The sequence below is a fragment of the Gorilla gorilla genome, chromosome 3 (assembly GCF_029281585.2).
Source record: "Gorilla gorilla gorilla isolate KB3781 chromosome 3, NHGRI_mGorGor1-v2.1_pri, whole genome shotgun sequence".
In the NCBI taxonomy this organism is placed as follows: domain Eukaryota; kingdom Metazoa; phylum Chordata; class Mammalia; order Primates; family Hominidae; genus Gorilla; species Gorilla gorilla.
In genome coordinates, this window is record NC_073227.2 from 184,371,180 (window position 1) to 184,384,634 (window position 13,455).

A 13,455-nucleotide genomic window follows, 5' to 3' on the forward strand; every position below is an offset into this window, starting at 1 on the left:
AGAAAGGGGGCTGGGCAAGGTGGCTCGCACCTGTAATCCCAGCACTTTGGGAGGCCGAGGCAGGCAAATCACCTGAGGTCAGGAGTTCGAGACCAGCCCGACCAACATGGTGAAACCCTGTCTTTACTAAAAATACAAAAATTAGCCGGGCATGGTGGTGCATGCCTATAATCCCAGCTACTTGGGAGGCTAAGACAGGAGAATGGCTTGAACCCGGGAGGTGGAAGTTGCAGTGAGCAGAGATCATGCCACTGCACTCTACCCTGGATGACAGAGCAAGACTCCATCTCGAAAAAAAGAAAAAAAAAAAAGGGAAATGGTAACATGATTAGTAGTGTACAACAAGGGAACACCTTTATTCTGGTTTCCTTTGGTCCCTCTTCTTCATTCATCTACTTTGCTAATATTCTATGATGACTGCAATACTCCATCAGAACAGTCACCTTGATTTTTGGCTAATTTCAGAGGCTTTAAAATTTCTCTGTTTATCTCTTATAGTAGAAAATATTCACAAGCTGTTCTTCTGTAGTTCAAAATATTGTTCATAATTTTCTGCTACCATGCTCAGTTTAAGACGAAGAAGGCCAAAAACCTTGTGATTGACAGTGATAGTCATTACTAGCCCGGACTAAGAAAGCACTGCGTTATCAAAGCATAAGGACTAGCCCTTATATCAGGACAGAGGTGCCAGGGCAGGGCTTCCCTAACAGTTTATATTGAAAAGAGAAATAAATTATTTACTTCTTGTTCTTTTTTAAAAAAGTCCTCTTAATGCTGTTTATAGTCATGAACTTTTTTCTCCAATTAATTTCTGCATGGTACCATGTGGAAATCTGTTGACAGTATTGATAGCTAACAATACTTCCAAAACTCATTCTTTCCAATCTGAGTTTAGATATGTTTTACAGGAACTCTGTAGCTGAAAATCTGTGTTTGGGTTTGGACTTTATCAATTTTTGAAAAGAAAAGAGTATACATAGCCATTGTAATAGCTTTTTCTTTCTGTAAGAAATATGTAATATAAAGATGTATTGAATTCTACTGTTTTCATAAAACCTTGACTTGGAGAATATGTACTTTTCACACAAAAAAATAAAAATACATTTCTTCCTTCCTTGACTATTGTTTTCAGGTGATTTTCCCCAGCAATAAACTTTAAGGTTTCATAAAATAAATATTAAATCATACTAATTACATTATAGTCATTATTTTTCTTTTGAGGCAAATGAATTACCAATAGGGTTTTGAAAGTGCATACCACAGATGAGTAATATGTCTAACATTTCAATTAAACATATTATGGCTGAAAATTAACTATCTAGTTCAAAAGTTCAACAGAACATAGATAAATCAGTTGCTTACCATGAGACCTATTGCTAAGTGAGGATGTTTTTGTCAATTTGGAAAATGAGAGCATCAACTATTACTCTATTAGAGTTTTCTTGCTTTCCTTGCAACTTTCATCTCAAATTATTCTTTTGCTTTCAGTCTTTTAAAAACAGTCCTGCTGGCTTTAGTTCACTTCTTTGGCTTCACAGCTTCAAGGAAGGTTTTAAAGACAGAGGTCACATATCACCCTAGCAACCTGGTTGGAGAGAAGTGATGTTTTCTAAAATATTATAAAGCAAATCAAGCATCTGGCTGATTTATTAGATAGGGCTAGCCACTTGTTCTTAACTGGTCATGTTGTCCTGGTGAAAAGTGAACAGTGCCAGGTCTTAAAGGTGTTAAATGTGTTTCCTAAAAGCATTATGTGCAATGGCAAGATCAGCTCTTTATTCTCAAAAGAGTACATTAGCAAATAACTACTAAATTAATGTGAACTATTTTTTTGTGTGTGTGTGTAAGTGGTGTTTGGCAAAAATCAAGTAACTGGCAAAATACTCAGGCTGAATATGAATAGGCACTGTTTGAGAATATGTAAAACATGTTATCTGGTAAAAAGTTGCAAATTGAATAATTACGTTGCAGTCTCAATATGGACACATACTTTCTTTTTTCATTATTAAAGAAAACAAACAGTCACCTAAGGTGGCTACACACAGGCATACTCACTACTAATAAAGAGATACCATGTTTTCCTCTCTCCTGCCATGTGTGAGTTTTCCTAACAGTGAGGGCTTCCAGTGGTGGATTAATACTTTTCATCTTTCTTCTGCAATTTCTAGATCAACACTGGAACCAAAAATTTTGCACACTTCTACACCAACATACCAGAAAATTAGAATCACTAAGCACAGCTATTAAAAAGTAAACACATTTCCCAATATTGTCTATTATTCTTACTCCTATCTTTTTTTCTCTTTATTATAAAATCTCAGCTTGGTCCAAGAGAAAGAAGTAAATAAACAAAATTCCAGGGCCAGGCTCAGTGGTTCACACCTGTAATTCCAGCACTTTGGGAGGCCTAGGTGGGTGGATCACGAGGTCAGCAGTTCGAGACCAGCTTGACCAATATGGTGAAACCCCATCTCTACTAAAAATACAAAAATTAGCTGGGCATGGTGGTGCGCACCTGTAGTCCCAGCTGCTCGGGAGGGAGGCAGGAGAATCGCTTGAACCCAGGAGATGGAGGTTGCAGCGAGCCGAGATCGCGCTACTGAACTCCAACCTGGATGACAGAGCAAGAGTCTGTCTCAAAAAACAAAAAGAAAAAGAAAAAAAAAAGAAAAGAAAATTCCAGAGAGATGACAGAGGGATTTGGGGCTTGTGACAGCCATATTATTGCAAAGCTATCAGACACCAGCTCTCTGGTGGCTCTCTGTGCAAATCATTCCAAACTGATAACTGTCAAAATTTTCCCCCACTCTAAGGGAAGCATTATGTTAGAGCATAATATCCACTGAATTCCAACAGCAACTCACTTTTGCCCAAAAGCTAAATGGACTCTTAACTACCATCTTATCTAAATAACTTCATTACTGATAGAATATGTTAGAAAAGAGGACAATGAGAGACCCTCAGAATTTGGCTTATTAAGAGTAAAATTTAAGAACGAGTGCCCATGTCCTTGCTTTGTAACTGAATGCAGGTTCAGCCACTCACGGCTTGAGAAGTCAAATAACAAGGACGAGATTCCATAGAAAGGAAGTGACTTTATTTGCCAAAGCTGGCGATGGGGAAGTGGTTCAGGCTCCTGCCTTAATGGAATTGCTTCAAATTTTGGGCAGAAAGGAAAAGCTTAAAAAAGGAAGTTTGGCATGAGGGAGATGCAGAAGGGGGCCAGGCAGTGCAGGTCTATGTGACTTGTTCTGATGACGTATCTTGAGTTATTGCCCCATCTGCTGAATGGGCTGGTGCCATGGCGGGCACAGCCAGGTTGTAAATTAACCACAGCCTTTAAGTGATCTCCTGATGGGGGAGAATTTCACAGGCACCTGGGTTGTTTTAAGATCTCCTCTCTGAAACTTTGAAGCAAACATATAGTTACATAAGCTGGCGGTGTAAGGAGTGCCTGGTGCATAAAGAGCAAAGGTTATAATCACATTCCTGAGAGCCAAGGCGTGAGTATGCATGAAAAACAAGAAAAGGAGAAAAAGGAAAAAACTATTTTTAAGAAAAAAGGGTACTTGGTTACACTTCTAGGTAATTACATTCTGATTGTTGTGATGTCACAGGTGGGAATGTTAGAAGAAAGATTTTTACAAGAATTCAAGAATATAATAAAATCGTAAACAGCATATAGAGCCTATTTTCTCTATAATCTGAAGACCAATTGCATGGCCTGTTGGAGTAAGACTCAGTACTCATTTTCTACCCACCTCCCACAAGTCAATTATTTTTTCTCCCATATGTTGGTGTTTTTTTCTGTGACTGATTCTACAAACCCATAAAAATATTAAGTGATGGTTTAAATATTGTCTGATAACTCTCATGTACTTCTCAAAGGACTACAATACCATAGCCTTGTAGTAGTATAATTTGGCACTATGTTTCAAAAGACTTTAAAAAGTTCATTCTCTTTGACCTAGAAATTTTACTTCAAGGAGTTTTCTAGTAGGGAAATAATCAGGAATGTGCACAAAATCAGCTATAGGATATTAATTGTACATAATTTAAAAAGTGTAGGGGCCGGGCGTGGTGGCTCACGCCTGTGATCCCAGCACTTTGGGAGGCCGAGGTGGGCGGATCACGAGGTCAGGAGATCGAGACCATCCTGGCTAACATGGTGAAACCACAACTCCACTAAAAACACAAAAAATTAGCCGGGCATGGTGGCGGGGGCCTATAGTCCCAGCTACTCGGGAGGCTGACGCAGGAGAATGGCGTGAACCCAGGAGGCGGAGCTTGCAGTGAGCCGAGATCTTGCCACTGCACTCCAGCCTGGGCAACAGTGCGAGACTCCGTCTCAAAAAAAAAAAAAAAAAAAGTGTAAATGATCAAAATGTCCATCAATAAGAGATTGCTAAAATTAATTCTGATATATTAATAAAGTGAAATAATATACAGACAATAAAAATATATTGTAATAATAATATGAGATTATCTTATGTTATTGCATGAACAAAATAAGTCATAGAAAAAATACAAAGTATGATTTTTTTAGAAATAATTTTTAAAAATCTGCTCTTCCTGCCATCTTGGAACCTGTGGCAGTCTATTGGAAATAGGACTTTTAAAACATTTCTGGAAAGCTGTAGTCCAATGCTATAGCCAGTTTTCTTGACTATAAATAGGGTTTCCAAAACCAAATGGAGCACACAGCTCTTCTTAAAACTGGAGGTGGTTATGCCTGAGATGAAACTGAATTCTACTCAGGCAAGAGATGTGCTTATGTATATAGAGCAAATCACAACACAGTGATGTCAGTGGTAAACCAAACCAAACAAAAGTAATCTGGGGAAAGGTAACCTGTGTCCATGGAAACAGTGGCATGATTTGTGCCAAATTCTGAAGCAATCTGCCTATTAAGGGCACTGGACACAGAATCCGTGTGAAGCTGTACCCCTAAAGGTTTTAAACTGATGAAAAGCAAATCAATAAAGGGGGAATTTGTGCTCTGGTATTTTTGTTAGGTGGCTTTTAAAAAGTATTGCCCTGAATTGAGTTGTATGCTTAAAATGGCAAAGGTTATTCAGCATTTTCAGAGTATGAGGAAGTCAGAGGTATATGAACTATGTGAATGATGATTGAAGGGTGATTACAGAGACTTAGACGATAATGAGGGGTTTAACGTATCTTAGTACAAGGCCTTATTGCATGTGGATTGTGGGGGATAAGTAAGCTTTGGGGAAAGTGCAAAGGGGACTGTCTTCCTCATTATGATGAGAGTTAGTGAAAGAAGCTTAAAATTATCCCTTAAATTACCTTGTAAGAGTATGTACTTGTTCAATATAGTTTGATTGGGAAACTGAAAAGCAAAAATGGAAATTAAAAATAATTTAAATGGAGATTATGTTGATGGTTTTTGGCAGCTCATTCAGATAGGCTAGGGCAAGATATCCTTGGAATTTGTGGCTGGACAAAGCATTCCAGTATATAACACTTGACTTGGAATAAGTAATGTATAAACTGAAAATATCAAAATAAAACCATATAATTTCATCTCAAAAATGTATGCACATATATACAAATCAAAGCAGCAATAGCTAGAAGTATACACATTCAAAGGCCAATAGCAAGCAAAGATTTGGTGAGATTATGGTTGAGATAGGTAGCTAGATATGTCATATGCTATTCTTTAATTTTCCTGACTGAATAAGCATTACTTAAGAAATCAAATAGGATACTCAGTTGCTGGGGGTTTTTGGAGATGGGGTCTCACTTTGTCACCCAGGCTGGAGTGCAGTGGTACAATCTTGGCTCACTGCAACCTCCACATCCTAGGCTCCAGGGATCCTCCAACCTCCACATCCTAGGCTCCAGTGATCCTCCAACCTCAGCCTCCAGAGTAGCTGGGACCACAGGCACATGCCACCATGCCTGGCTAATTTTTTGTAGAGATAGAGTTTTGCCATGTTGGCCAGGCTGGTCTCAAACTCTTGAGCTCAAGTGATCCGCCTGCCTCAGCTTCCCAAAGTGCTGAGATTACAGGTGTGAGCCACTGCACCTGATCACTAACGTGCTGTTTTTAAATTAGCTAATAAACGTAAGTTATACCTCTCATAGGTATTTACATTTGAAAAGTTTTATCACCAACACATTACTAGTCCTTCGCTAAAAAAGAAAGCAATTATCAAGAGAGATCAAATTCCATCCTATTCACCCTTTGCCTCAGGAAATAAAAAATGAGAAATTTGACCTACCAGACTAGTTCAGAAAAGTTACTAAATCTTGTTATGGGACAGGTAGATGAAATATACTGCATGCTTAGCTAAGGATAAGATTTGTTCCATTCTTGTCAATGTACCAGTGTCAGAGAATGTAGGTAGGTACCTATCTTTTTATTTATTTATGTTCAGGCTAAGCTAGTTCTACTTGAAGAGAGAGAGAAGAAAAAAGGCTCAAATAGAGAAAAAAAAGAAAGCTCAAACCTGGGTAATCAAACTTTTTCTATTTCTAAGAGGCAAATGCAGAATGCCAGGGAAACAAATTATAGAAATATAGGGAGTGATACCACCACACACTATTAGAATGACCAAAATCTAGAACACTGACAACAGCAAATGTTCGCAAGGATATGGAGCAACAGGAACACTCATTCACTGCTGGTGAGAATGCGAAAAGACACAGCCACTTTGAAACACAGTTTGACATTTTCCTCCAAAGCTAAACATATTATTATTATATGATTCAACAATTGTACTCCTTAGTGTTTACCCAAATTGGATGAAAACTTATGGCACATAAAAACCTGCATACTGATGTACCTAGATATCCTTCAGTAGGTGAATGCACAAATAAATTGTGGTATACTCAGACAATAAATCATTATTCAGCACTAAAAAGATATGAGTTATCATCATGAAAAAACCTGGAGGAACCTTAAATGCATATGACTAAGTAAAAGAAAGCAATCTGAAAGGGCTACAGATTGTATGAATCCAACTATATGACACTGGAAAAGGCATGGAGACAGTGAAAATATTGTGACAGAAAAAAGATAAGTGGTTGCCAAGGGTTAGAGGGGAGGGATGAACAGGTGGAGCACAGAGGATTTTTAGGGAAGTGAAACTATTCTATATGATGTTATAGCAATGAACACATATCATTATACATTTGTCAACACCCATGGAATGTATAACAACAAGAATAAACCTCAATATGAACCACGGACTTTGGGTGATAATGATGTCTTAAATGTAGGCTCATGATTGTAACAAACGTACCACTGTGGTATCGGATTTTGATAGTGGAGAAACTGTGCATATGTGAGTAAAAGGAGTATATAAGAAATTGCTGTACCTTCCATTCAGTTTCGCTGTGAGTCTAAAACTGTTCTGATAACAATCAATTATATTTTAAAAATATGTATCTATAAGGAATATTTTACAATGCTGAGAGCACAATTTTAATTCTTCAAGTATAAAATAAACAACACAATAAAAAAGAGAAAAGAGATGAGAAAAAACTGAGCAGGAATGTTTCTCCTAAGGATAGATGGTTTCATAACTGATTGTTATCAAATATTTATTTGTTTCCGAGGCCATGTGTATGTTTGTCCTCAGTGGATTTTATGTTGCCAGATTGCTTCTTACTCATTTACTCATCTTCTTTCATATTCTTTTGTAGTTTTCCATGTATTCATGCTGCTTTTAGCTTGGCTTGTCTGATTTCTATGTACTTTCATTACCCCTATTCTTCAGTATAAAACAAATGGTAAATACAAACTCTGAGACCTGAAGACTTGGGGCATGTGGCTTCCTGGAATAAATGTCTCATTATTAAAGCACTCATAAAAAATCTTCCATCCAAAATCAATTATAGCTTTAGGTTTTCAAGCACACAGAAAAATATAGAAAACCAACATTACACTCAAAGTAAAAACGACAGTAGCAGTAGTTCTGGCATAAAAATATTTGCTGCTGCCTACTGTATTTGTCTCAATGGAAAGACCAATTCATTTAACAGGCTATTCTTTTTTAGAAAGCACTAACATGTCAGCTAAACAGAGACTATGATAGTGTTAGAGGTGTTTCGCAGAGCGGCTCCATCTTGAATATGAGCTATGTAAAATAAGGCTGAGACCTGCTGGGCTGCATTCCCAGGAGGTTAGGCATTCTTAGTCACAGGGTGAGATAGGAGGTTGGCAAAAGGTACGGGTCACAAAGACCTTGCTGATAAAAGGATGCGCTAAAGAAGCTGGCCAAAACCTACCAAAACCAAGATGTTGACGGAAGTGACCTCTGGTCATCCTCACTGCTTATTATTTCCTAATTATAATGTATTAGCATGCTAAAAGACATTCCCCCCTAGTGCCAGGACAGTTTATAAATGTCATGGCAACATCGGTAAGTTACCCTATATGGTCAAAAAAAGGAGGAACCCTCAGTTCCAGTAATTGCCCACCCCTTTCCGAGAAAACTCGTGAATAATTCACCACTCATTTGGCATAAAATCAAGAAGTAACTATAAGTAACTTTGTTGAGCAGCATGCCACTGCTCTGCCTCTGGAGTTGCCATTGTCATGTTCCTTTACTTTCTTAATAAACTTGCTTTCATTTTACTCTATGGACTCGCCCCAAATTCTTTCTTGCACGAGGTCCAAAAACCCTCTCTTGGGGTCTGGATCGGGACCCCTTTCAGGTAACAATATGATGCTATTTATTACACAGTAGGAATAACTGACTTATTTCCTCTTTGTCTAAAAAGGTTTAAAAAAAGAAACCCACCATCACTGGCCATCAGAGAAATGCAAATCAAAACCGCAATGAGATACCATCTCACACCAGTTGGAGTGGCAATCATTAAAAAGTCAGGAAACAACAGGTGCTGGAGAGGATGTGGAGAAATAGGAACACTTTGACACTGTTGGTGGGACTGTAAACTAGTTCAACCATTGTGGAAGTCAGTGTGGCGATTCCTCAGGGATCTAGAACTAGAAATACCAGTTGACCCAGCCATCCCATTACTGGGTATATACCCAAAGGATTATAAAACATGCTGCTATAAAGACACATGCACACGTATGTTTATTGCGGCATTATTCACAATAGCAAAGACTTGGAACCAACCCAAATGTCCAACAATGATAGACTGGATTAAGAAACTGTGGCACATATACACCATGGAATGCTATGCAGCCATAAAAAAGGATGAGTTCATGTCCTTTGTAGGGACATGGATGAAATTGGAAACCATCATTCTCAGTAAACTATCGCAAGAACAAAAAACCAAACACTGCATGTTCTCACTCATAGGTGGGAATTGAACAATGAGATCACATGGACACAGGAAGGGGAACATCACACTCTGGGGACTGTTGTGGTGTGGGGGGAGGGGGGAGGGATAGCATTGGGAGATATACCTAATGCTAGATGACGAGTTAGTGGGTGCAGCACACCAGCATGGCACATGTATACATATGTAACTAACCTGCACAATGTGCACATGTACCCTAAAACTTAAAGTATAATAATAGAAAAATAAATAAATAAATAAATAAATAAATTATTTTAAAAAAAAAAAGAAACCCAAAGATTTGACATTCTAGACTATTTCAAAAAAATTGTCAAATTCTATTATAAGATACGTAGATGGGATATAATATCAACTTGGCTAGGGATGATATTTATTATATCTTTGCCAGTGTGCTCCCATACGGTTGGAATTTGTAGAATATTCAGTGTAATGGTGCACCCTCCATCTTTCTGGGTGCCTCTGCCTGCCTTAGGATAGCATCTGTGGAAAGTAAGCAGGCATGTTAAAACAAAGGAATGATCATCGGTACTGACTGGAGTGAGAGTTGCTATGGACCTTCCTAATACTTTAGAGGCTGGCAGAATAACTCAATAAACCCCATGCCAGCCAGTTAACTGCAGACTAAGGGAAGAATTGGAAACAGCCAAAACAGTGAGTATAAACTGCGTTGAGGAGCTTTAATCTAAAGGACAGTGGAGAAATGAGGCGTGCCAAAGGATTATATGGGACCAGAAGACAATTTTTTCAAAGACGAGAAAAATTAGAGCAAATTGGCATGATGATGGGTATAATTCAGTCAGAGGGTGGAAATCACATAGAAGAAAGTTGAAAGAATTTTTGAAGCAATGTCTTTGAGCAGATTAGAGTAAATGGAATATAGTGCATAAGTGGTGAGGTTAGCCTTAGATAAAGACTCATCTGTAGAAACAACAGATAGATGGCAGAGCATATGCAGGACAGACTGAGGCTGGCTACATACTTTGTGACCCAAATGCAAAATGAAAACGTAGGGCCCTGGCTAAGGGAAGTCAATCTATTTTCCTCAGGAGCTGGCTGCCCCAACCACAGTGGATGGGCATATTAAGTTAAGGTTCTCCAGAGAAGCAGAACCAGTAGCGGGTGTGTGAGTGTGTATGTGTGTATGTGTGTGTGCAATTGTTGAGGCAAGAAAGTCCAAAATCTTCCTTCCCAGGCTGGAAACCTGGAAAGAACTGACGCTGCAGTTCAAGTCCAAAGGTAATCTGCTGGCAGAATCCCCTCTCACTTGTGATGGGTCAGTCTTTTGCTGTATTGAAACCTTCAACTAATTGGAAGAGGTCCACGCATGCACATTATGGAGGGCAATCTGCTTTAAAAATCTACCAATTTAAATGCTAATTGCATCAAAAATACCCTTATAGAAACATTCAGAATAATGTTTGACAACATATCTGGGCATTTTGGTCCCACCAAGTTGACACATAAAATTAACCCTCACAATGGGTAACCCCTGAAGAGACTACATCTTTTCCCCAAGATGTACTCAGGACTTGGATCAGAAGTGGGCGAGAGGCCCCTGCCTAGATGCCTGTTGCATGAACTGTCCAGCTGCCACACCAGCTTTCCTTGCCTTGCTCCGAGATGCCCACAGAGGTGTGCCTGACCCTGACCCACCCTGCACTAGGGCCCAGGTCTTCTTCTGGGCATGGAGGGTGACAGCAGAATTCAGACCACCAGTCCAACCCAACCTGCAACCCTATGTGGAGGGTGTCAGGGGAGGGGAAGGCTGGGGCAGAGATTGAGTGAACAAGAACCCATCTGGGTCAGGCAGAGAAGCAGTACGAGGCAGGACCTGTGAGCTGTTTCCAAGTCCCTCAAGGGTGCTCTGTTGTCATATTGGACTTCACACAAAACACGAATTCAAAGACAAAAGTGTTAAGAATTGTTATTTTAAGATGGGATCCACAGAGGATTAAACCCTGAGTGCGGTGCCTTCTGAGTATGGGTCCCTATGTGGTTGCACTTGTCCCACAGCCATGAAGTGAGTGTAGTCCCTTCTAAGCATGGGTCCATAGGTGACTGCGCTGGTCCCACAGCCATAAAGTGTAACCCAGCCCAGATGGAGATAGGTAATGTCTTAGTGAAGCTTGCGGAATTTTTGATTACTTTTATTTTCTCAATAAAAAGAGATTATCAACTAAGGAAAGAATTGGTGGTGGTGCTCTTAGGAGACAAAAAGAAATTAAATCATTTAGGAAGAGTAGAAGAGAGAGGAAATGAACTAGAGAAAGCAGCTCAAGGGCCCTATTTGCATTTAAGTAATGAATTTTTAAAAAGACCAAGCCACAAGATGGTGTGATTTTCTCCAGCCACATTCATATGTGTAGGTGCGGCAGGGAGGGGTATGTGAAGAGTTGGATTTAACCAGAACTGGAATTTTTTTTTTTCCAGGAAAACATGATGAAGGAAAAGAGGGCTAAAGAATTGAGCTTGTATATAAAGAGGTGATATCAATGTCAGAACATGGCCAAAAATAACCCAAAACCAAAACAAAAAACAAAACAAAAATCATAGATTTCTTAGTAAATTTCAGACACTTTGTTCCAGATAGATTACCTTCATTATGTCATTAATCTCCAAAACATTATTTGATATTGTATTCATTCATTTCGCTGATATTTAAATATTTGTTGAGTACCTATTAGGTGGCAAGGACTTTACCTCAGCTGTTGCTCATTCACAGAGGTTTGGACTTTAATGGGGCAGGAAAATCACAATAACCACAAATAAATGAATAGGAAAATTTCAGGTAATGGGAAGTCCTTCAAGGACAATGTAATTGAGTAAGAAAGTACAGACTGAAAGCGGTTGGAGAGGATACTAAATCAAGTGTTTTGAAAAAGTCTTTCTGAGATGACAACTGAGCTGAAACAAGGATGAGAAAATACACACTCTCCAACACACACAAAGTTAATTTGAGCAGAGGATGATGAGATAAGGCATACATTCATAACAGCAGCTGAAATACAGTTAAGCAGATGGGGGCCATTCACTATATAGTCTATGCCTAGCACAGTCTATGTGAATGGTGCCCCTCAGAGATTTGCAGAGCACAACTTGCACATAGGATCATAAATTAAGGAAACTTAATGTTCAAGTGGGTGTTATATAGCAAATCCTCTGCTGAATTATCTCATCTAATTGCAAACACGTAATTAATGTACACGTATAAATCACTACTCTCTCTGTATACATAATATATATGATAAATATGATATGTTAAATATAAATATATATTAAATATCATATATATTTAAATTACCAACAGCTGTGGATTTCCAGTCTCTAGGAATTGGAGAAACTTCTTAACCACGTGAGGTTAAACTCTTTGCTTCTGTTTGTATCTGGTACCTATTTTTCTGTTCTTTTGTTGCTGCTGCTGATTTGTGTGTGTGTTCTCCACTGTTCTTCTGTCACACATGTCTGTGCTTGAATGCCATTTACTTTTAGCAGAAAGCTTATTTAACACTCTGTAGAAAATACCTGGTTTCCACTTCTACAATTACACAAGGTTCATTAAAATACAGAGTCATTACCTATTGTATTGTCTGTGGGGCTCTGATTTTCTTCCCTATGCCCTGCAAAATACCTGTCAACAGTTTTATTTACGAACACTCTGATTGGTTGTCTCTGCTCTGAGTGATGTCTGTTGTTTCATCAGATGTCCCAGTGTTCTCTGGTCTTTCAGCACTGCTTCCCTGGGAAGAAATTTTATCCTCTGTTTCATTATGACAAAGTAAAATTTTTTGATTGGGTATCAACTGAAAAGGAATCTCCATTGGGCAAAAACATGAATATCATAACAGTTATAATACAATGTAATTATTCATATTATAAATTATATATTCTCCTGGATTTGCCTGTGTAACTCCTTAATGACCACTGTATCACAAAATGAAAAGAACCATAGACTAGGAATCAGAAGGTCTGTGTTCTGGAATTGTTGCTGATACTTATCACCAAGCTACTAAACATTGTTGATTACTATTTTTTCTCTTTAAGCAGGTGTGATGATCCAGGTGTAGCCTACCGTGTTCTTCTGAAGACCAAAGAGATAATGTGGGTATAGATGGTTTGTACACCAAAAAAAAAAACAAAAAAAAACCAAAAAAAAAC

General features: G+C 38.6%; 1 pseudogene; it reads left to right on the forward strand.

The window, feature by feature from the left end:
* Positions 1 to 4,625: 4,625 nt before the first annotated feature.
* On the forward strand, positions 4,626 to 4,951 carry LOC129532886 (large ribosomal subunit protein eL33-like; annotated as a pseudogene).
* The last annotated feature ends 8,504 nt before the right edge of the window (positions 4,952 to 13,455 follow it).